The sequence below is a fragment of the Corvus moneduloides genome, chromosome 19 (genome assembly GCF_009650955.1).
Source record: "Corvus moneduloides isolate bCorMon1 chromosome 19, bCorMon1.pri, whole genome shotgun sequence".
NCBI lineage: Eukaryota > Metazoa > Chordata > Aves > Passeriformes > Corvidae > Corvus > Corvus moneduloides.
The window spans coordinates 10,810,114-10,832,302 of record NC_045494.1 but is presented as its reverse complement, the minus strand read 5'-3'; the positions used below and the strand labels follow the sequence as shown (position 1 = coordinate 10,832,302).

General features: G+C 58.6%; 1 protein-coding gene across 6 annotated transcripts in view; it reads left to right on the top strand.

Annotated features, from left to right (window-relative positions):
- Positions 1 to 8,725: 8,725 nt before the first annotated feature.
- The window catches only part of MYOCD (myocardin), a 224,545-nt gene continuing 211,081 nt past the window's right edge, over positions 8,726 to 22,189 (top strand). For 3 of the 6 annotated variants that reach the window (XM_032129135.1, XM_032129136.1, XM_032129133.1), the window contains exon 1: positions 8,726 to 8,866. The gene's annotated coding sequence lies outside the window, so the exon portion shown is untranslated. The remainder of the gene's footprint in view (positions 8,867 to 22,189) is intronic. The other 3 variants (XM_032129141.1, XM_032129139.1, XM_032129140.1) reach the window with 2 other exon arrangements.

The following is a 22,189-nucleotide window of genomic DNA, read 5'->3' as shown; positions in this document are numbered from 1 at the left end:
CGCTCCCCGCCCGCAGCCCCGCTCCCCGCCCGCAGCCCCTCTCCCCGTCCCGCAGCCCCTCTCCCCGTCCCGCAGCCCCGCTCCCCGCCCGCAGCCCCGCTCCCCGCCCGCAGCCCCTCTCCCCGTCCCGCAGCTCCGCTCCCCGTCCCTCAGCCCCGTTCCCCATCCCGCAGCCCCGTTCCCCGCTCCACAGCCCCTCTCCCCATCCCGCAGCCCCTCTCCCCATCCCGCAGCCCCGCTCCCCGCCCGCAGCCCCGTTCCCCATCCCGCAGCCCCGTTCCCCATCCCGCAGCCCCGTTCCCCATCCCGCAGCCCCGTTCCCCGTCCCTCAGCCCCGTTCCCCATCCCGCAGCCCCGTTCCCCATCCCGCAGCCCCGCTCCCCGTCCCTCAGCCCTGCTCCCCGTCCCGCAGTCCCGTTCCCCATCCCGCAGCCCCGCTCCCCGTCCCTCAGCCCTGCTCCCCATCCCGCAGCCCCGTTCCCCATCCCGCAGCCCCGCTCCCCGTCCCTCAGCCCTGCTCCCCGTCCCGCAGTCCCGTTCCCCATCCCGCAGCCCCGCTCCCCGCCCGCAGCCCCGTTCCCCATCCCGCAGCCCCTCTCCCCATCCCGCAGCCCCTCTCCCCATCCCGCAGCCCCGCTCCCCGCCCGCAGCCCCGTTCCCCATCCCGCAGCCCCGTTCCCCATCCCGCAGCCCCGTTCCCCATCCCGCAGCCCCGTTCCCCGTCCCTCAGCCCCGTTCCCCATCCCGCAGCCCCGCTCCCCGCCCGCAGCCCCTCTCCCCGTCCCGCAGCCCCTCTCCCCGTCCCGCAGCCCCTCTCCCCGTCCCGCAGCCCCTCTCCCCGTCCCGCAGCCCCTCTCCCCGTCCCGCAGCTCCGCTCCCCGTCCCGCAGTCCCGTTCCCCATCCCGCAGCCCCGCTCCCCGTCCCTCAGCCCCGTTCCCCATCCCGCAGCCCCTCTCCCCGTCCCGCAGCCCCGTTCCCCATCCCGCAGCCCCTCTCCCCGTCCCGCAGCCCGTCCCTGCAGCGGCCCGAGCCGGCCCTAGATGGCACCGCGACTCCGCCGCCGCGTCCCGCCGGGCCAGGGCGGGGGGGTGAGGACGGGGCAGCCCCGGCGAGCCCCCGCAGCCGCCCGAGCCCCTCCGCCTCCCTCCAGCCATCCCCTGATGCCCCGCTCCCCCCGGGCTGCCCCCAGGCTGCCCCGCCGCCACCTCCCAAGCCATCCCGCTGTCCCTCGTGCTGCTCTGTGCCCCCTGCGCTGTCCCATCCCCTCCGTGCTGCCCCTGGGCTGCTCCACCTCCCTGTCCAGCCCTTGCTGCTGCTTGGGGCTCAGGCCTGTCCGGAGAACCTGGATGCTCCCTCCATCCCGCAGCACAGAGCTCCCACCCCCTGACTGCCTGTCACCTGCCCTCGGTGCCACCTTTAGCATCCCCAGCGCAAATCCTGCCCGGAGAGCAGAGCCAGCTCCTGCAGATGCACAGGCAGGGCCTCTGCCCCGTGGAGTGCCCTGTCCCCCTCCAGCGCAGCCGTAACTCTCCAGTGCAGCAGCCTGGGACATGGGACCCTGCCCCACTGAGGATGGCACCTTGCCCTTGGGCCAGCTCCAGACAGAGGTTGGACAGCCCAGGACCCCAAGCTGCCGCTGGGTTTTTGCCAGCTCACCCATCCCAGGACTTGCATCACAGGGCCTTGAAGCTGGTGCTTGATGTGGGCAACTCCTGACAATTAAAGTGGGCCGTGGAGCATTCATGGACTGTATCCCCCTTTTCCTCCCTGGGAGAGGAGCAGTGATCTCCCAAGGAGGAGCAGTGGGCTTTCCTCCACTCTGAATCTGCCCTCTCCCCATCCCGCTCCTCGCACGGCTTGTGTGCCACAAGAGCAGATCCCTTCAGGACCCGATGACCCACTCCATCACCTCCTCCAGAAACCAGACTTCAGGATTTCTGCTGGGGTTTTCCCAGCAGCTGAGATGGGCCTGGAGAGCGGTGCAGGGAGAGCAGGACAGTCCAGAGCTGGTCTGTCCTGGCACAACCAGCCCCACGTGGTCCCAGGTAGGTTCAGTGGTGCCAGACCCCCACGCAGAGATGGATGCCAGGATCCCACCTCTGCTCAGAGTGGTCCCCAGGTACAAAGCTGCTTCCCCTCCCTCCCAGTCATCCCATGAAACACACTGGAGAGGGCGCAGTTCAGTGGGTGGCTGACAGTTCACCCCTTGACAGGGAGCTCGTTTCACTCCATCCCCCTCCTCATTTATTTATTTGTGGTCCTTCATCGCAGTGTGGCTTTGCCCTGATGGACGGTGTTTGCACATGTTCCTGTTACCCAGAACATGGGGCTTTGCAGCCACTTCTCTATTTACTGTAATTTTTAGCTCAGACACAACCAGAACTCCCACCCTGTCTGGGCGTCTCAGTGCAGAAAACAAGACTAAACTATTTTGGGATGTTTTTCCCTTTTCCTCATACTTGGGTGCTTTCCCATGTGGCTAAGCCTTTGGAGCCTTGGGGAGGGTGAACCTGTTTCACACACCCCTGAGAGCTGCCTCTGACCCCTGCACACACTTTAACCCCCTCCTCTGACCACAGGCACCTCCCACACAAGGCAGCTTCATGCTCCACTTGGTTTTCCGAGCTAGGAAATGCGTCCGGCATCAGGGATGAGCTGAGAGCACAGCGGATGGGAACGAGCCTCCCAGGCTCCATCCTCACCCTCCTGCTGTCACCTTGTCTGGTCACACCTCCTCAGGGTGCCCAGAATGCTGCGTGCTGCTGCCCCAAGAGGAGGCAGGGACATGGGTTTGGCCCTGTTTGCCTGGCAAATGTGGAAAAGAGCCTGAAAAATGCCCCTTTGCCTCCATCGCTCCCATTTTAGTCCCATTGCATGGCACCCACTGGGGAGAGGCCGGCAATGTGCAAAGCTTCCCCCCTCCTGCCTCTGTCACAGCCAAGGGTCTCTCCATTGAAGTTTACTTTAAGGTCTAATAAAATTTCCAAACTGGAAAAATCTTTATGCGGAGGTTTGCTTTGTTTAAAGGAAGAGGACCATAAAGATAAAGCCTTGCCTGCCCGCCGCTCCCCTCCCGCTGCCCGGGCGAGGGGCCGCAGCTCAGCCCTTCCCTCCCAACCCGGCTGCGGCCAGAGGAAGAGCTTGTTTTCCTAACGAGAAGTTTGAAGATTAAAAGGGGAAAAAATCAGCCATTTGGAATCCTCTACTGACGCTGCAAATACCCTCGTTAATAGATATGTCTCGTTTTGTTACCTCATTTTAATTAATCACTAAACAAAGACAGCTGCCAAATTTCGGCTCTGGCTTTGAGCCTACAACTGACTTGGAGCCCTTGAAAAATAGACTATTTATGGTGCCTGGGCTTAAAGCTTAAATTTCTTGTATAAACTTTACCCTTCCTAAGAATAGCGTGGGGAGAGCATTGCCGGCCCCATACACGGTGCCCGTGCCCCCATCCCCAGCTCGGTGTGGGCAGCAGTGGGGCCAGGAGGGATTGGGGTCCCTCGGGCTGCTGACAGCCCCGTCCTGCAGCAGAGGAGCAGCTGCACCGGTTCCAGGGTGTCCCTCAACAAGTGCTGTCCCAGCCCTGTTATCCCTACACAGGCAGGTGCCACCACCAAGGGAGGTGCCCAATTCCCTTTGCCGAGTGAGAGTTATCCCTGGGGCAGAGCATCCTGGTGCTGGAGAGCATCCCTGAGTCCCTAGGGCTGGCTGGGTGCCTAAGCAAAGTATTTGTACCTCAGCCATGCAGTGTGTGGGGTGAAGAAGTTATTTCATGTTTTAGGGCATGGCTGCTGCATCCACCCCTGTCACTGCCCTGGCGGGACAGGGCTCCTGCCTCTGCTTCGTACACACCCCAGAGCCCTGGGATTCTGCACTGTGGTGGAGCTCAGGCTGCCCACAGCAGAGACATGAGGTTTCTGTGTCTTCCCTTGGATGGCAACTTGAGGCTTCACAGACTCTGAAAAGGCATTTTCATTCCTTGATGTGTTTTTTGTTTCTGTTTAGAGTATTTCCAGGGAAAAGCTTCAGATCACAGGCGGGGAAGGAGCTTTCCTGGAGGACTGGGGCTTGACATTGCCGGAAGAGCAGCCCCAACACAGACTTTAGGCTGGCAGGTCATTCTGCCCCCTGTGCCAGGTGATGTTCAGAGGACGGATAGGCTGAAGCAGGGGTCCTTGGGCGCTGTGTGCCCTGGCGTGCTGCTCTCAGGGCACCCTGCTGCAGAGCTCACTGCCCTTGCAGTGGGAGTGCCTGCACACCCCACCCCGCACCCTGGCACTCCATGCAGATCGATCCACCACCTTGTGTGCTGTTGCATATTCAGTGTCATCCTGAGCCCTCCCTGAGAGCTCCCTCCTTGCACACAGGAAGGGCTGCAATACCCGTGTGGAACCCCAGCGCTGCCAGCTCGGCGCTTTCCTGACCACGCCACTCACACAGCTCACCCTGGTTTCCTGGTGGGTTTGGGTGGTGCCATGGCTCCGGCAGGCCCCAGGGGTCACACCACGGCTCCCGAGCCCTTTGTGGGATCCTGACCCTGGAGACATCCTGGCTGCTGGGCTGGGCTGAGGGGGTCAATGAGGATGTGCCGAGATGATCAATAAACCAGCTCCTGCAGGGAGCATCTAGGCTCAGGGCACGGAATCTGGCCGGGTGCTGGGCAGAGGACACTTTGCTCTTCCAGCACCTTAGAAGCAGCTGAGATATAAAGGCCGTGAGGAAAAATCACCCTGCACGGCTGCTGACCACATCCCTGAGCCTGGCAGGAGCTCCTGAGGGTGGTGGTCCCCCAGAGCTGCGCTGGCGCTGAGCGGGGCCAGGGCTGAGCCCCACGGCCCCGGGGCTGCCCCGCTGCCCGGTGTCCGTCCCTCTGCCCGGTGTCCGTCCCGCTGCCCGGTGTCTGTCCCGCTGCCCGGTGTCCGCCCCGCTGCCCGGTGTCCGTCCCTCTGCCCGGTGTCCGTCCCGCTGCCCGGTGTCTGTCCCGCTGCCCGGTGTCTGTCCCTCTGCCCGGTGTCCGCCCCGCTGCTCGGTGTCCGTCCCGCTGCTCGGTGTCCGTCCCTCTGCCCGGTGTCCGCCCCGCTGCTCGGTGTCCGTCCCGCTGCCCGGTGTCTGTCCCTCTGCCCTGTGTCTGTCCCGCTGCCCTGTGTCTGTCCCGCTGCCCTGTGTCTGCCCCGCTGCCAGGTGTCTGCCCCGCTGCTCGGTGTCTGTCCCTCTGCCCTGTGTCTGTCCCTCTGCCCTGTGTCTGTCCCGCTGCCCAGTGTCCGTCCCTCTGCCCGGTGTCCGTCCCTCTGCCCGGTGTCTGTCCCTCTGCCCTGTGTCTGTCCCTCTGCCCGGTGTCCGTCCCTCTGCCCGGTGTCTGTCCCTCTGCCCAGTGCCTGTCCCGCTGCCCAGTGCCTGTCCCTCTGCCCGGTGCCTGTCCCACTGCCCGGTGTCCGTCCCGCTGCCCAGTGTCTGCCCCGCTGCCCGGTGTCTGTCCCACTGCCCGGTGTCTGCCCCGCTGCCCGGTGTCTGTCCCTCTGCCCGGTGTCTGCCCCGCTGTCCGGTGTCTGCCCCGCTGCCCGGTGTCTGTCCCACTGCCCTGTGTCTGTCCCACTGCCCAGTGTCTGTCCCTCTGCCCGGTGTCCGTCCCGCCCCGCTCGGGGTTGGTGGCCGCGGCCACCGGGCTCCGCAGCGGCTCCCGCTGCCCTGCCCCTCCTGCCCCGGAGAGGGAACGGAGCCAGGCTGCAGGACGAGCTCCTCCAGCTGCAGCCGGGAACCCGCAGCTCATATTTCACCCCGCTAGCAGGTCTCCCACTCGGGTGACACCAAACGCGTGTCACACGCGCTGGAGGCACGGGCTGACGGCCCCCGGCCGCCCACACAGCCTCAGCCCCGGATCCTGCAGCCGTCTCCTGCCTCAATGGCTAAAATAAACTGTCTGATGCACAGCCGGCACAGCGGTGCTCGGGGCTGAGGCGAGACGGAAATCCAGCCACGCACATGCGGTGCCAGAAACCCCAGGTCGTGTCAGCACCTGCTTGGATCCAGGGTGCTCCCACATGCAAATCCCGCGTCCTGCTTCCCATCGCCAACACCCCGGGACACCCCCGGTGTCCCCATCCCGAGCACACACAGTGACACAGCCACTGCCACACTGCCATTGCCACACTGCCACCGCCCCTGGAGCACCGTGGCACCCACGGGCAGCAAGAGACCCCATGCACCGCTGTTGGTGCTCAGCGGGATTGCCAGGGGGGCAGCCCAGTCTGTGTCTGCCACCTCCGTGCCACCCACTTGTAGTCCTGAGCTATCAACACACTCGTCCTGGGCTGCACAGCCTGGAGGGCAGAGCTGAGCCCCTCTGCTGTGGGTAATTTCAGCTCAAGTTTTGATGGGATAAACCCACCAGGTGTGGAGCTGGCAGGGAGGAGATCCCCCTCTGGCCTGGGGTGTTGTACTGCTGTCAGCACACAGGGCTCGCTCTGGAAGCTGCCCCTGAAGCCACCCTGCAGAGCTCCCTCTCCTCCTCACCCTGGCCTGGCTGCCAGCACTGGGCCATGGCTCTGATGCTGCTGCAAGAAGGTCCTGCTCCACCTGAGCTCTTGTGGCAAAACTGTCCTGAAGATCTTCCTCTGCAAGGACCTTCTGGCAAAAACTCCAATGTCCCCCATGGGCTGGGACAGTGGATAGACAGCAGATGGCTTGGAAGAAAACCTGAGGGAAGTGTGAGTTGTTCCACTGCCCAGTGTGGACTCCGAGCTCTAAGGATGGCAGCCTAAGTAACAACACAGGCATTGTATTGGTATAGAAACTTGTTAATACAGAAACTCTCACCTCCCCACCCCAGAAATGTCACTGTTTCCCTTTTTGTGCCTGTCTTAAAACCCTCCTGCTTCTCAAGGACATTTTGTATGGACTGCAGCTCTGCCCTGTGCAGGCACACCATGAGCAGACCTCTCCTGGGCATGTCTGGATGTGACACTGAAGTCCCACACAGGCACCATCATGCCTGTCTCATCATTGGTGTGGGCCCTTTTGGGGCTCTGGCTCAGGTCTCTCCTAGACCAGGAGCTGCTTTGCCAAAAGGACTTCACTTCCAAGCTGCTGTGTAAACAAACCCAGTGGGAGCCGGGGATTTATGGAAGGGCTGGAGAAGGGCTGGTGGAGATCCCCCCGCTCCGTGTCTGCCCGGCCAGTGACTGCTGCACAGACCAAAGGGACGTGTTTGTTAGTGTGAACAGCAGGTTCGCTGGCGGGTGAGTTTACAGCGAGATGGATATAAATAAATAGAAGGAAAAGGACTTTCCCTGCCTGGGGAGTGGCGTCCTGCCCGCCCGGGGAGGGCTGCCCTTGGCCTGGATGCCGGTTGGAAGAGGGATTTGCTTCCAGGGACCTCCCTGCTGGTGTCAAAAAACCTACAGGATTTCTTTTTTTTTTTTTTTTTTTTTAGGGGAGGTGGGCCAGGGTGAAAGTTGGGGAGAGAGAAGGGGGCTGCTACCAGCACTGTCCCCAGCACCACAATGGCACTGGGGCCACAGGTGGCTGAACATCATTCTGCTTGTTATCAGCGAGGAGAAAGCACGGGGGACGTGCAGGACAGAGGCAGAGGAGGTGTGGGGAGCACAGGCAGGGAGCCTTTGGGGCTCGGCGTTAATGGGGGAAGGAGGTCCAGGCAGAGCAGAGGTTCCTGCTGCCTCCTGAGCTGTTCCGTGTTCACGGGACTCTGGTGAGCCCAGCTGGTGAGGATGGCACCTGGGAAGGTGCTCTCCCCATGCTGTTCCCTTCCCAACAGCAGGAGCCTGCAAACCTCCAGGCTTCAGCCAGGTGCTGAGATCCAAAAGAGAAAGGGTTGATTTAAGGGATAGCAAAGGGCTACAGCCTGCACTGGAGCAGCTCAGCCCAGCTCAGCCCAGCAGGATGGCCTAGGGTAGCCCAAGCCATGAAAAATGGCTTCACACTGATGAGAGGGCAGGGTTAGATGGGATATTGGGCAGGAATTCCTCCCTGTGAGGGTGGGCAGGCCCTGGCACAAGGTGCCCAGAGCAGCTGGGGCTGCCCCTGGATCCCTGGCAGTGCCCAAGGCCAGGCTGGACACCGGGGCTTGGAGCAGCCTGGGACAGTGGAAGGTGTCCCTGCCCATGGCAGGGGTGGGATGGGATGGTCTTTAGGGTCCCTTCTAACACTTCCAAACTTTCCTGTGCTTCTCTGTGCCCCCTCCTTCAGCTCACCATAGCCAGCACTCCCAGTTCCGCCCAAGCAGGGGCACTTTGCAGTGCCGAGGTGACCTGTTCCCTGCTCACCCAGACTGGCCTCCCTGGGTGGAAAGAAATGCCCAGCACACACTGAGGCAACGGCTCTGGCAGGGATTGACCCATAACTCCCACCCCTGGCTGGGATCCTGCCCCACTCCTCACTGCCAGGGCACGGCTCCCTCAGGTGCCTCTGCTTCTCTCTGCCAGGGCACAGACACTTTATGGGGGTGCAGAGAGACTGGGGGGGACGGGGTGCTGCTGCCCCCTCCCCATGCAGCCCCAGGACTGAGTGTGCCCCGGCTGGGGCAGCCCCAGCCCCGGAGCTGTGCCAGAAGGGGGACAGCAGCAGCAGAGGCACTCGGGCAGCTCTCCCGGGAGGCCCCGTCCCCCGCCTCTGCTCCGCGGGCTGCAAGAAGTTAATTTATTTTTGGAAAAGCAGCTCGCAGAGTTTGTCTAATTCCACCCGCACCAGCTCGGTTCACTCTATTTTAAACCAGTTCTTACTGTGCTTCAAGTTTATAAAACACAATCAGTGCTCCCTGGTCAAAGCAGCCCTAACCCGCGGAGCAGGCGAGGAGTGGCAGAGCAGCATCTCCTCCAGGACGCTCTAGCTCAGCCGAAAAGCCCACAGGTAATTAATTAATGCTTCCTCCTTCGTGTTGTTCTGTCCTCCGGCCGCTTTCTCCCGTGCGGGTTTGGTTACGGTGACACACGGCACTGGTGTGTGGTGGCAGCTTTAGGGACATGAGCACAGCCGGACATCGCCGCTGCCTGCTGCTGCTCCTGGGCTTTTGTGGGATCTCAGTGGCACCTGGCAGGTCGTGGACTACATGGAGATCTCTGTGGAGTGTGGCGCTTCTCCAGGAAGGGGCACAAGGTGTGTTTGGCCAGTCAGGAGCTGGCCGTGCCGGAGGCTGGCAGGGAGAGCTGCTGCGGAGGCAGCGGCTGGCTGTGCTCAGGGAGGATGGTGCTGATGGGCCGCTGAGGTTCCTAAAGATTCGTGCCGTGCTGCAGCCATTCGGAGGCTGCTCTGGTGGTTTCTCTGGTGCCACCAACCCATCTGGCACGGTGGGTCCCCCCCAGCAGCTCAGGCTGTGCGGTGGCACCCTGCTTTTACTCCTCGTGCTTTGCCATGAGCGTGTCACGGCTCCCTGAACTGTGGAGGGTCGTTCTGATTGCACCAAATGCTCAGTGTTTAATGCAACTTCTCCGTGACTCACCAGTGCAACCCACAAAAACTGTTTAGAAGAAGCTCCGGCATTTCTCACACGCAGAAATCCAGGGCATTTATGGACCGCTTTGTTTCTATTACACGAATGCTTTGCAAAACGCTGCCAGTCAGAATCCACTGATGTCATTTGCTGAGCACTGAAGCGCTCGGGGGAGGTTTGTCAGCCTCGTGCTGGGGCTCTCTGGTGTCTCAGGGTTAAAGCTTTCGAAAGCGCCGCCTTGGCAGCCGCAGCCGTGACATTTCCAGCACGGATGGTTCGAGCGCGGAGCGGGAAGGGCGGCAGCGCTGCCAGGACAGGGCTGTGCCGGCTCCGCTCCTCCCTGCGGGCTGCAGGACCATCTCCCTCTGCCCTGTGGGCACCCTCTGTCCTCATCCGAGCGGCCCTCAGGGCATGCACAAGTGTTTTGGGAAAAGCGGGGAGGGTTCGGGGTTGAGCGCTGTGCGTTGCAGCCGCCGCTTCGCTCGGAGCCGTCTGGATCCCGCTTTGCTGTTTCTTGTTGCCTCTCACCGTTTCGGCTGTGAGTGTGGGGAAAAAACACCTCAAAAGGCAGAAGAATTAAAGTGCCTTGTTTAGGATTGCGTGACCCGATCTCTCCTATAAAAGCCACTTGTCAGATGGCCCCGGGGACAGCAGCAGGCGGTGACCCCAGGTCCCCCTGGCCAACGCTGCTGTCTGGTGCTGCCTGTGTATTCTGGTGGTCCAGCTTGGAGGGGAAGGGAAATGCGGTTGTTGTGTGGAGTGTTCAGGCTAAAAATAGTTTCCCTCTCGTGCTCCATCTGAATGGGCAGCCACATATGACTGTACATGGATTTGTCTGATAGTCCCCTTTCAGTGTAAGAGACAAAATATCTTAGTTATGGCTTTGTTCTTCAGCTAACAATGGGTAGCTAAAAATATCCGACTTTGTTCCACTCAATAAAGTTCTCTCAAGGGGAGACACTAACGTTACATTTTTGCCAAATCCATGCAAAACACAGCCAAAGAAAATGCACATTTTTGCCAACAACTTTTCATAAAACGAGTAACTAGCAGAAAACTCCATACTGTTCGGCTGTGCTGTCTGCTGTGCAGCATCCCGGGACTCCTGGCTGCCTCGCTCCCCGGGAGCATCCGAGGAGGGCGAGGCACATGGGGCTTCCTCCCACCCTCATCCTCCTCTGGGCACGCTCCAGCTGCTAGCCAGCTGCCAGAGCATTTGGGCTCGGGCACAGGGTGAAGCGCTGCTGCCTGCTCGTGCCTGGCAGAGGGTGATTGCCTCACCCCTGCCAGGGCTGGCTGCTTGGTGGTCGCTGTGGTCTCGCTCCAATTCTCTTATTTCCCGTTTGATGGCAGCCAGGGCTGGAGGCCGGCCAGGCCGGCCCCGTCCCGCTGTGCAGGCGCAGTGCTGGGGTTTGTGGGGAGCCTGGCACGGCTCTGCCGCGCACTCGCAGCCTGACAGGCAGGAGGAAAGCAGCAGAGACCTCACCGAGCTGGCACGGGCCCTGTGGGGAGGAAGGAGATGGACTCTCCTGCGCTCATCCCCATCTCCACAGAGGATCTCTCCCTCCTCACTGCTCTGCCTGAGTCCCTGGTGCCTTTTTTGCAGCTGCAAAGCTGGGAGCTGCTCACAAAAAGGCTCAGAGAGGCAGGAGAACCATCCCATGCTGTCCGTCTGTGGAGGCCAGCCTGCTCCATGTGTGACAGTCCCTCCTGGGCAGAGCAGAGCGGGGTGAGCCCAGCTGAGGAAGCCCCTCTTTCCATGTCAGGGCTGGTCTGGATGAGAGAGCAGCCACCCTGCTGGCATCAGAGCTTTTCTTTCCATTCCAAGTGGTCTGGATCAGCTGGAGCTCGGTTTGGTTTGGGCTGCACAGTGGCCCAGCAGGTGCTGGCTGAGTGGGACCAAGTCTTGTTTTACCTGTGCCCTGCATTGGGAAAAGTGGTTGAGCTTCTTCTGCCTTCTGTGGTACTGGAGTTTTCCAGGTTTTTTTGTCTCTCAATCATTCCTGTAGCTCTTCTCTGAACCCACTCTCATTTTCCAGCATCTCCCCTGTTATATACACAATGGCCAGCAATGATTTCCCTCATTGTGCTCTCTCTCTCTGTGCTGTATTTGCTCTCCAACCCAGTGTCAGGTCCAGAGCTCCAACCCCATCAGTTTTCACTGTGTGCCCTCCCGCAGCTTTGTCCCCTCACTGCTTTTCTCCACTCCATTTTTCACGTGTCCATATTAAAACCCATCAGAATTCAGGGAGAGACATTCCAAAGGAGCAGGGAAGGTTTGGGTGCTGTGGCAGCAGCAGTGCCCTGGGCCAAGCCCTGTGCAGTTGCTTTGATGCCGGTGAGCAGCCGAGGGTGCAGATGGAGGAGGGACAGAGGCCCAGGGACATCGTGTGGCTCTTCCACACCTCATGGCTGAATGAAACCTCCCTCTGCATGGTGGTTATCCCACTCCTGCACCGCCCCTGGTGTGGAGGACCTGTCTGTGCTGGAAAGGCCGAGCTCCAAAGGTGGGATGCCCACCCCACACGTGGCTCTGGGGAAGAAGCCACGGCCCGACGTGATTCATGCAGTGTTTGCTGCTGCAGCATCCCCGGAATGTACCTGCTTTATTTCTTGGCCTTCTTGCCTGTTACTGGAGAGGAGCTCAGCTTGCACACCGGGGTTTGGATGACAAAGCGATCCAGCCCTGCTCTCAGGCTTAGGGGTGTCTTCTACCAGGACAAAGCCCCCGAGCCGGAGGGCAGGGACCTGCCGGGATGTTGTTCTGCCAGATGTGACACATGGGTGGCAGGGCTTTGTGTCACGTCCCCACCTCTGAGCCCCCAGCAGGGTGGATGTGCGTGTCCTCCATCACGAGCTGCCTGTTGGGCACGGTCTGCAGGTGTCCCCTGCTCTGGGGGGAGCTCAGTGGTGTCCCACAGTGCATGGTGGGGACATGGCTCATGGTGCCAGCTCACCTGCGGGCTACCAGCACAGACCCCTACACTCACCAGAGCAGAGGCAGGAGGCACCAGACTCCTCTGCCAGCCTGTTCCCCACGGAGCTGAGCCTCCGAGCCCAGTGTGTGCCCCACAAGAGCAGCAGCCCTTGTGCCTCCCTGCCCTTCCCTGGCTCCCACAGGGCACACACTGCATAGACAAGACTGTGTTTAGGGAAGAGCCCCAGAGTCCACCTCCTCTGCCAGCCTCCTTCCCACGCTCTCCTCAAGGGCCCAGCCCACCCTCGGGACAGGGGGCCAGGGTGCTTCTGAACCAGAACTGCCAGGTTCCTTCAGGATTCTCTGGCCCTGCCTGTGTCCATCGTGCAGTGTGTCCCAGCCACAAGGCAGCCACCAGCTTGGGCTGTTGGCAGTGTCCTGGAGAAGGCACCAGGGAAGAGGACACACTGTCAGGGGCCTTTTCTGACTCACGTTGATTTATGGCCCAACCTCAAGCCAAAAAATTCACTCTGCTAGCATGGGCATTTTTGGAACAGATGCAGGGGGCTTATCAGCTGTCTCCAGGGGTTTCCTGGCTCTGACCTCTATTGTGACAGTGTGACAGCCACGAGCAGCCTCAGGACGGGGCTGCCCCCCCTCACAGCACTGGGGTGTGGGGTCTGCTGGTGCTCTGCAGGGATGGCAGTGGGACTGGGCCTGGGGGTGCTGGTGCTGTGGGTTGTGTCTCCCCTCCAGACAGAGCTGTGCCTTGTGGGGAGCAGCCAGTGTCCCAGGAGGGTTGGTTTTGGTAGGATATTGCCCATCACCCAGCACGCTGTGCACTGTGATTCCTGGAGCAGCCCTGGTGGGCTGGCAGGTGTGGGGTGCAGGAGCAGTCGGTGCCTTTGCAGAGCTGTGAAGGAGTGAAATGATCTAAAATAAAGTCTGGGCTAAAATGAGTGGGCTTTGCCACTCACCCCTCATGCTGAGCAGGACCTGCCTTCCCCAGGGGTGTGCCCAAGGTGCCAGGCACCTTCCCCTGAGCCCTCCGAGTTGTCACCCAAGTGCAGCATCTCACGCCCAGCATCTGTGGCTCCCTGGACCAGTCTCCAGAACTTTCTTCTCTCCTTACAGTCTTCTAATCCTTTTAACTGCGGGGCTGGTTTTATCCTTTATGTGTTTTCTTGGGCCTCCCAAGGCCAAATCTTCCCCATGTGTTGCTTTCGCCACTGGAAGGGCAGAAAACAAAGTGGTTGTGGCCTGGTGAGGGTGACTTCCTGGGGTGCTCTCACTTCAAAAGGCTTCTCTGCACTGGGGTGAGTTTGTGAGCAAGGGGGTGATGCTGCTCCCAGTGCATTGAAGTGGAAGGACTGACTTTGCAACTTTCCTGCATTTCTAGGAGCCAAACTGCTGCTGATGTAGGACAAAGAGCAGGAAATAGGGCTGAGCATCTCCTCACAGGAGCTGGTTTTGAGGCAGGGACTTGCTGAAACGCCGAGGGAGCTGGGGATGAAGGGCTGGTGAGAGCCCGGGGACCCCGCTGGGTGCGGATCCAGCCCAGCACACGCATGTGCGTGCTGCTCCCTATCTGCACGGCGGGCTGGGCAGTAAATCACGGATCAGGGGAGATGGGCTGCCGGAGCAGGTCATTCTGCAGGGCTCTGACATGGCCCAGCCAGCTGCTGGACGGGGCAGAGGGAGTTGTTTAAGCACCAGCAGCGGCACACCCTGCCTCGGGTCCGACAGCTCATTCGCAGCGCGAGCAACAATAACATGCCTTTGCTGCTGACGGAGGGTTGTGATGCCATGTGGGATTTGCTCCCAGCCCAGGAAATGCTCCTGGAAAAGTCTTTTCCCTCCCAGAGTTATCAGGAGAGGCGCGAGTCCCTTCTGAAGCGGGAGGATGAAGAGCAACTCCCCAGAGACGTGGCAAACGCTGCGGAACAGCCCCGCAAGGCTGTTTGAGCTCCAGCTCAAAGGATCCCGCTGCCTTCTGTCCCTGCAAGGCTCGCAGGGCCCTATTCCTGCCCCACAAACACCACGTAGGCATCTCCACGGTGGCTGTCATCGCCCTGCCGAGGAGCTGTCCCAGCGCGCAGTGCCGAGCCCTGGCCCCGGGGCTGACAGGCTGCTCCCTGCCCGGGGATCGCCCCTCGGTGCATCCCTGTGCCACAGGGCTTCTCCTTCTCTGCATCCCTGTGCCGCAGGGCTTCCCCTCTCCGCATCCCTGTGCCACAGGGCTTCCCCCTCTCCGCATCCCTGTGCCACAGGGCTTCCCCTCTCCGCATCCCTGTGCCACAGGGCTTCTCCTTCTCGTCATCCCTGTGCCACAGGGCTTCCCCTTCTCGTCATCCCTGTGCCACAGGGCTTCCCCTTCTCGTCATCCCTGTGCCACAGGGCTTCCCCTCTCCGCATCCCTGTGCCACAGGGCTTCTCCTTCTCTGCATCCCTGTGCCACAGGGCTTCCCCTTCTCGTCATCCCTGTGCCGCAGGGCTTCCCCTCTCCGCATCCCTGTGCCACGAGGTTTCCCCATCCCTGGCGGAGCACAGGGGACTGAAGCTGGGACATCGAGAGTGCTCTGAGGAGTGCTGCTCGGAGCAGTTAACCCATAGCATACAGGGGAAACAGATAAAGGATGTCTGAGCCTGGAGTGGGAGGCAGCAGCTCCTTGCAGAAGCGTGGGATGTGCCAAGAGCCCCGGTTTTGCAGCTGTACAAGAGTCTTGACACCAAGCCCGTGCTGGCTCTTCCTCTGGGGATTCTGCCCCGGGCAGGGCTCGGGGGGGATCTGCTCCCCTGGGCTGCCTCCGGGGCCCTGCGGCCGCAGCACGCACACCCTGCCTGCCCAGCTCCACGGCCATTTGTCACCAAGAAATTTAACTTTCTGAAGTCTGCAAGCTTGCTAAGAATAAACTTAATAAATTAGTGAGCATATTTAAAGTGCAGCACTGCTCGCTGATCTGGCATTTTAATCTACTCGTGAAACTATCCAGAGTGTTTGCTCAGCGTGTGGCCAAGTTCTGAAATATTTGCATGCTGCTATTGTCAGTACATCTCCTGACCCTTTGCAAAAGGATGGCAGGAGGAGAGAATTTATAAGAATCTTCCACTGGCGAAGGTAGCGGGGTCGTTCCTGCTAACACACTCCTAGAGTTATCTCCCTGAGATCATCTTCGCCTGCTGTTCCAATCCAGTGGATGAGGTACTTTTAAACAATGCAGCTGTGGTTTATCTTCTCCAGGGCTACATATCCTCTTCGGTGACACACATTCCTTGCAGGTCAGTTGTAAAACATGTTGGATGTTGGCACACGGGCAGCCGGAGCCAACCAAAGCCACTCTTTCCACTCGGGAATGCCGCAAGAGCTGCAGGTTGGCCTGGCCTCTGCAGTGCCCAGCTCCTTCCTGCTGCTTCCCAGAGGAGCAGGCAGGTGGGCAGTGGGAAGAGAGGCCTCGTGCAAGCCAGAGGAGGGTCAGAGCTGTGTGTAGGGCTCCAGGATAATCTGTCCCTGGATGCGTGCCTCCATCTGCCTGCATTAACTGCTTGTGCCCCGTGACCCAGGCTCCTCTGCAGCAGCGATCTGGCTTCTTCCCCATTTGTTTGTCTCACCACCCCAGTGTCACCACACATGATTTAATACATTTCCAGATCATTGATAAGGCAGTTGAATAGCCCAGGGCCCAGCCCTGACCCCCGGGGAGCTCCGTTTCCCCCCTCTGGGTGCAGAGTTCCCGCTGACAATCGCAGCTGGGACACCCCACAGCCAGCTTTTAATCTATTAAATATGGCCCGTGTTGATTGGCTATTGTTCTGGTTTCTTCATCAAAATGTAACAGTACCACGGCATCGCCTTGCAGAAGTCGGAGTGTTTTTTACCACCAATTTTATTTTTATCAATCAAACTTGTAATTCCAGGAAAAGATGAATCTTAATTTGACGTGCTCTGTTTTCTGTAAGTCTGTGTGAGCTAGCTTTAATCACACCTAAACTGGCCTGTGGCAGCCTTTGGAGGGGCCTGCCCAGAACTGATGCCCGGCCTCTCCAGTGCCTGATTCAGCCAAACAAACACTGGTGAACGGGAGATTTCCTCTGGTGCATCTATCCCAAGTCTAACACAACCCACAGCCTCACCAGAGCTGTAATTATTCCCTTTACACTGGCAGAAGCTGCTGCTCCTTTGCTCAGGTTTGCAGCCCATACGTTGTCCTCAGCTCCTGGCTTTCCTTATCAGCTTTCTACAGCTTCTCACTTCTCATTCATCATTATCAGTTTCCACTTTCTTAAGTTATATATGGTTTTCTTATTTTTCACAGTTGTCTTCACTTCCCTCACTAGCCAGAGCTGTCTATTTTTTTAACCAACGTTGCCTTCTTTCTCAATTGTGGGATTGTGGTTTTGGGGCAACGCGTAAAATGTTCTTCAACAATTCCCACTTAGCATTCACATTTTTCTGATTAAATTCCTTCTCCCAATTGATTTGGTTCATAATTGTTTCCAGCTCTGTGAAACCGAATCGTTTTAGCATTAAGTGGATATATTTTCAGAACAGGGCTTCACTTTAAATATTCGCTGTATTGTCATTTTGCTTTTCAGTTAAATAAACTAAAGCACTCTTAGAGACTTTTGGCATGCATTTTAGGGTCACAGAACTGGGAAATGGAAATTGTTCCTGAGAAAAGTTGTTTTCATGATTTTTTTTTTGTCAACATGTATATTAATTTGAATAAACTGAGGCTTGTCTGAAATCCAGCAGCATGAAGATGGCATTGTCCCTCCTTTGGCAACTGAAAATTGAGGCATTAAGTCCAAAATTTTAGTTTTATTCTCCAAGTTTCCCCAACATTTTGTATTTGGCAATTAAAATCAGAAATCCTTCAGTCACTTTGAGGTTTTCCAGATTTCACTGGAAATAAAACTTCATTTTTGTTTGTTTGTTTTTGTAGGAAAATTAAGTTTCTCTCTGAAATTATGAATTTGATGTCCCAAATACCACATTTCATTGACAAGGATTTGAGCAAGCTGTGGTAACTCGTTCTGGGGAGGATGCCCACAGCTGGAATGTCTCCTGTGGGTCACCCAGCTCGTGGCTGGACTCCTCTGTCCCGGACACGGCTGCCACCCCTCACTCCCCATCCCGAGCAGTGGCTGGCCGGTGCTTTTATCCACAGAAGGACAGGGAGATCCTGGTGGGCAGCTTGTGCTGGTCCAGCAGCCAAACCAGCCTGGGTGGTGCAGGGCTGCTCATGCCCTCCTGTGTGATGTCAGTGGAGCCCAGCTGGGCAGGAGGTTCCAGACCTCTCTTTTCACGCCAGCGTGGTGTGTCCAGCAGTGCCCACAGGGGAGAGGGTAAGTCCAAAGAGGCTGCTTTGGGAGGAGAAGGCAGGAGAAGGAAGGGGAAGGCAGGAGAAGGAAGGGGAAGGCAGGTAAAGACATGACAAGGGAGGTTGCTACATCTGGACAGGCAGTTCCCTACCCAAAACCCACAGAAAACTGTGAGGAGCAGGAGGAAGGACTGGTCACTCCACCATGGGGCGGGATCTCTGCTGATTTCCAGGTGAGCAGATGAGGAGACCTCAGCACAAGCCCTGCCTGTGCAGCCCCTGGTCGGGACCCTGTGGTTGGAGGAGCCTTTGTGAACCCCACACTTTCCTCCTGGCTCAGACACCTCCCGGCACTCTCGGGACCGGGGATTACAGGAGTTAACGTGTCTTGTCCTCACGAGTCACTTCTTCATTCCCACATTAAGCATCTGCAGAACCATTCAGTGGCTTTCAAGGACAGAAGGGACCATCTGCTCTGACCTCTGCATAGCAGACCAGGGACTTTCATCTGCTGGTTCTTGCATCCTGTCTGCAATGTGAGGTCAATAAAAAGCATTTCTTTTACACTGAGGTGCCCAGTCTTGAGTTAAAGCCTTTCTGCTGACAGCAAATCTGCTGCATCCCCAGCCAAGCTGGCCCAACTGGATCCACTGTGCTCTGTGTTAGAAGTGCACTGCAGATTTCTGTGCGGAACCTGGGCTCTGCCTGCCAGAGGAAGGAGCACTCTGCCAGAGAGGTCTCCCTCCCACGCTGGCGTTGCTGGATAACTGGAGACGCTCCCGCTGGCCTACAGAAAACAAAGCCCAATATTCCTGGGATTGCTTCTGGTTTTCTCCAGATCTTTCAAGCTCCTTTAACACTCCCAGAGCCCAAGGCAGCCCAGGTAGGATTCTCCTCCAGCTCCCATCCTCCTCTTCTTCTTCTTCCTCCCCTGAGAGACCTATAAGATGTACACACACTTCTAAGGGCAGGATTTCCTTGAGGATGCTTCCTCATGGCTTCCCTGCTCCAGTCTCTACCTGGGCGATTTTACTGACCTGTCCATAATGGTCCATAATGGCCTTTCTCTCCTCAGCCACCTTGCCGAGTGTTGTTGTCCCCACCATTGGCCCTGGGCTCAGCAGCTGTGGGGCTCCCAGTCCTGGTGTGGACAGACTTGAGGGATCCTCTCACACTGGCCAGTTCCTCCAGGCCTCAGGGACTCCCCAGACCCCAAATATCAGCTGTGCCTGCTCATTCTGTGGGACAGCAACCCCCTTGGGGCAGCCTAAAAGCAAAGGCAGAGCTGGAGCGACGTGGTCACTTCTGGCTCCCTCATACCTAAACTCAGGAGTCTCCTGGCTGACCCTAAGGAAGGAGTGTGTGAGACACGCTCCCAGGAGATCCCCCATCGCGACATCCAGGTCTGCTCCCTCTCTCCCCCTCTCCTTGCAGCCCTGGGTCACGTAACTCGTGCGCAGCACAGGCCAGACAGACTCTCTGGCAGACTCTCTGGCATCGTTTTTTCAGGCTTGATAAATGGGGCCAACTCCTCCAGATTGAACTCAAGAAAATACCATTATCTGCTGCGCAATGACTCAGAGATTGCATTGCAACATCTCGTTGGTAATGTCAGATCGCAGGCAACGATATTAAAAATGAGCATTTTACCCTGGACAGGGTATTAACTATGAAATTAAATCTGTATTTATTGCTTTTAGCCACGAGCATCCAGACCCTTCCAGAATAAATGTTTTCAGTTCCGTGCAGGAAGGGTCTGTCATGTCCAGGCCAGACATTTCCAACCCACGTGCACCACCGGGATGCTGGGGAGCCGTGCCCTGTGATGTTATGGCAGATCCCATGAGCTCATCCCTCGTTTTGCTGGGCCAGTCTGACACACACAGAGCTCCACAGCCTTTTGTCTCTGAAGGAGTGCAAACACCAACAACTTGAATTTCACAGAATCGCAGAATCACACAACATCCCGAGCTGGGAGGGACCCACAAGAGTCATCGATGCCCAACTTCTGACCCTACACAGGACAGCCACAGGAGTCCCACCAGGTGCCTGAGAGCCTTATCCAAACACTTCTTGAGCTCCTTTGCCCTTGGCAAGTGCCTGAGAAGAGCAGGACGTGGCAGCATGGGGGTGGAGGGGGTGACTTGAGATGGGCTCCATGCCAGGACCATGGCTCCAGCCATGGCACCACATGTGACAGGGCAGTGCAGGACTGTCACTGGGTTTCACACATGACAGGAGCCCCGTGACCCTGGCAGGGAGCGTGTGGCATCCCCAGGACAGGAGTCAGCATGGTTTCCCCAGCAATGGGAAGGCTGTGAGACCCCCCAGCCCTTCTCCATGCCCAGCAGCACGGTGTGTCATGGGTTTCCTTTTCCTGGGGAGAGAGTGAGATGCCCATGACCCCACCCTTTGCCATGGGAGAGATGCCTGGAGCCCCCAGGACCTCGTGCTGGCACTCAGCCCTCACCCAAGGTCACAGCAGCCCTGTGTGCCCCTGGGCACAGCCCTGGGAGGGCACAGACCTTCAAGGGCACAGCCCAAGCCTGGCTGGGCTGAGCAAGGAGAGGGAAAGGGGAACAGAGGTCCTGCCACAGCCAGCCTGGGGCAGCCAGGACACCAGCTGTGAGATCCTCTCTTCCTGGGCTGCAGGGTTAGATCCTCAACCTCCTCTTCCTCCTCTGCCTCTCAGTTCAGGAGCTTTTCTGCTGAACAAGAGGGTTTCACTGAAATGGCTGTTTTGAACAAAAAAAGCTCTGTTCTTGGGGGGATGGGGGGAATCAGCCAAGTGAATGCAAGTGTCAGGATCAAAGCCAGGTGGCTTTGTTTGAGAGCAAGTCGTTTATCAGTGGCATTTTTCAGTTGGGAACCAACAGAGCTTTAAAAGGATGGTGAGAAATGATGATGTTCAGTTTGATTCAGTTCCCTGCATGTCATTTCTTTTCGCTTTTATTTTTTTATAACAAATGTTTGGAATGGCTCTTCGGTTGCGTTGAGCTTTTGTTCTGGATGAGCTTCTGGTGGTGCCTGGCTCTCTCACCAGCGTTCCCCAGGGTGTGTTTCCTGGACAGTGCGAGCCATGCTCAGCTGTGCAAGACATTGCCAAATACACCTGTAATTTCCAGACTGGCAGTCCATGATGAAATTCTGCCAAATTGGCTTTCCAGTGATGTTTCCAATGGTACAGATCGGCTTGAAGGACAGCAAACACAGCCAGCTCCTCATTCAGAAGGTGTGTGGAGCTCTGTGGTCAATACTGGAAGGGGAAAGAAAAGAAAACACTCCCAGCTTCCGTCAAAAGTCAGCAGAGAGTGGTTTGCACGCCCAGCTCATGGCAGCACTCCTGGGATAGCAGCACTCCCGGCATGGGCTGGGAGCGAGCCCACGGTGCTGCTTTAGGGCGTGTGCCAGGGTGGCTGCAGGGAGGGAGCCCCGGCTGCACGAGGGGCCCCGTCCTGCACACTGCGGGTTTGGCTGCTGCCCGGTTCCCCCTGGTGCCACGGCTGCTCTGGGGGTGAGGGACAGGGTGCCAGCGAGCGCCTGGCCCTGCTGGGACGGCCCTGAGCCCCTTCCCTGCACCCTGACCTGGGTGGGGATCCCCGAGTCTGCCTGGCTGAGCCCAGGCCTTGCCTCGCTGTAACACCAGCGTGCAACGCATGCTGCTCCCGTTCCCACAGCCCTCTCTGCCTTTCACCCCATCAGCAAGCTGCAGCCACGGCTCTTGGCTTGCATTCCCACCCTCCTTCCTCCCGTGCAGCTTGGGGTGTCCGCTGTCCCCTGGGGCGTGAGCAGCTGTCCCCAGAACATCCCCCCCAGGCAGCAGCAGAGCTCAGGCAGATTGTCACTCATGTCCCTTGGGAGAGTGGGATGGGCCCGACGGATTTAAGGGCTTTTCCAAAAGAGAAAAATACAGAGCACATACTTGTTGTTAAACACAAGAATACTTCATTGTTGTCAAGTGTAAAAATCACTTTCTGTTGCGTTGTGCGAGCACGCCGCGGCCTCCCACGGAGCCTGCTGGCACTGAGCGCTCCTGACAGCTCTGCTGGGGCTGCCTGACCCCTCGGGAGAAAAACACCAGCGGGATGCACACCAGGGCCAGCCCTTCCGACGGGCCAGCACACCCTGCTCGGTGCACGGAGCTGGGAACATGCTTCCCAGCCCATCCCTGACTCCAGGGGACAGCTCAGTGCAGGCCACTGGCAGGAGGCACTGATGGCCACCCTTGGGTCAGCTCAAACCCTCGGACCTCCACCAAGGGCTGCTGGAGGCTGAGGGTGGTTGCCCAGGGCAGCCAGGGGTGCGACCAACAGGCCCCTGTGGTCATTAAAAGCACCTGGGCAGAGCAGGCTGACACTGTGGTGTCACCAGACATGTGGTAGTGATGAAGATGGTGAAGGGCCTGGAGGCTGAGGGAGCTGGGCTTGCTCAGCTGGAGCGGAGCAGACTGAGGGCAGAGCTCAGCGGGGGCTGCAGCTCCTTCTGAGCTGCAATCTCTGCTCCCT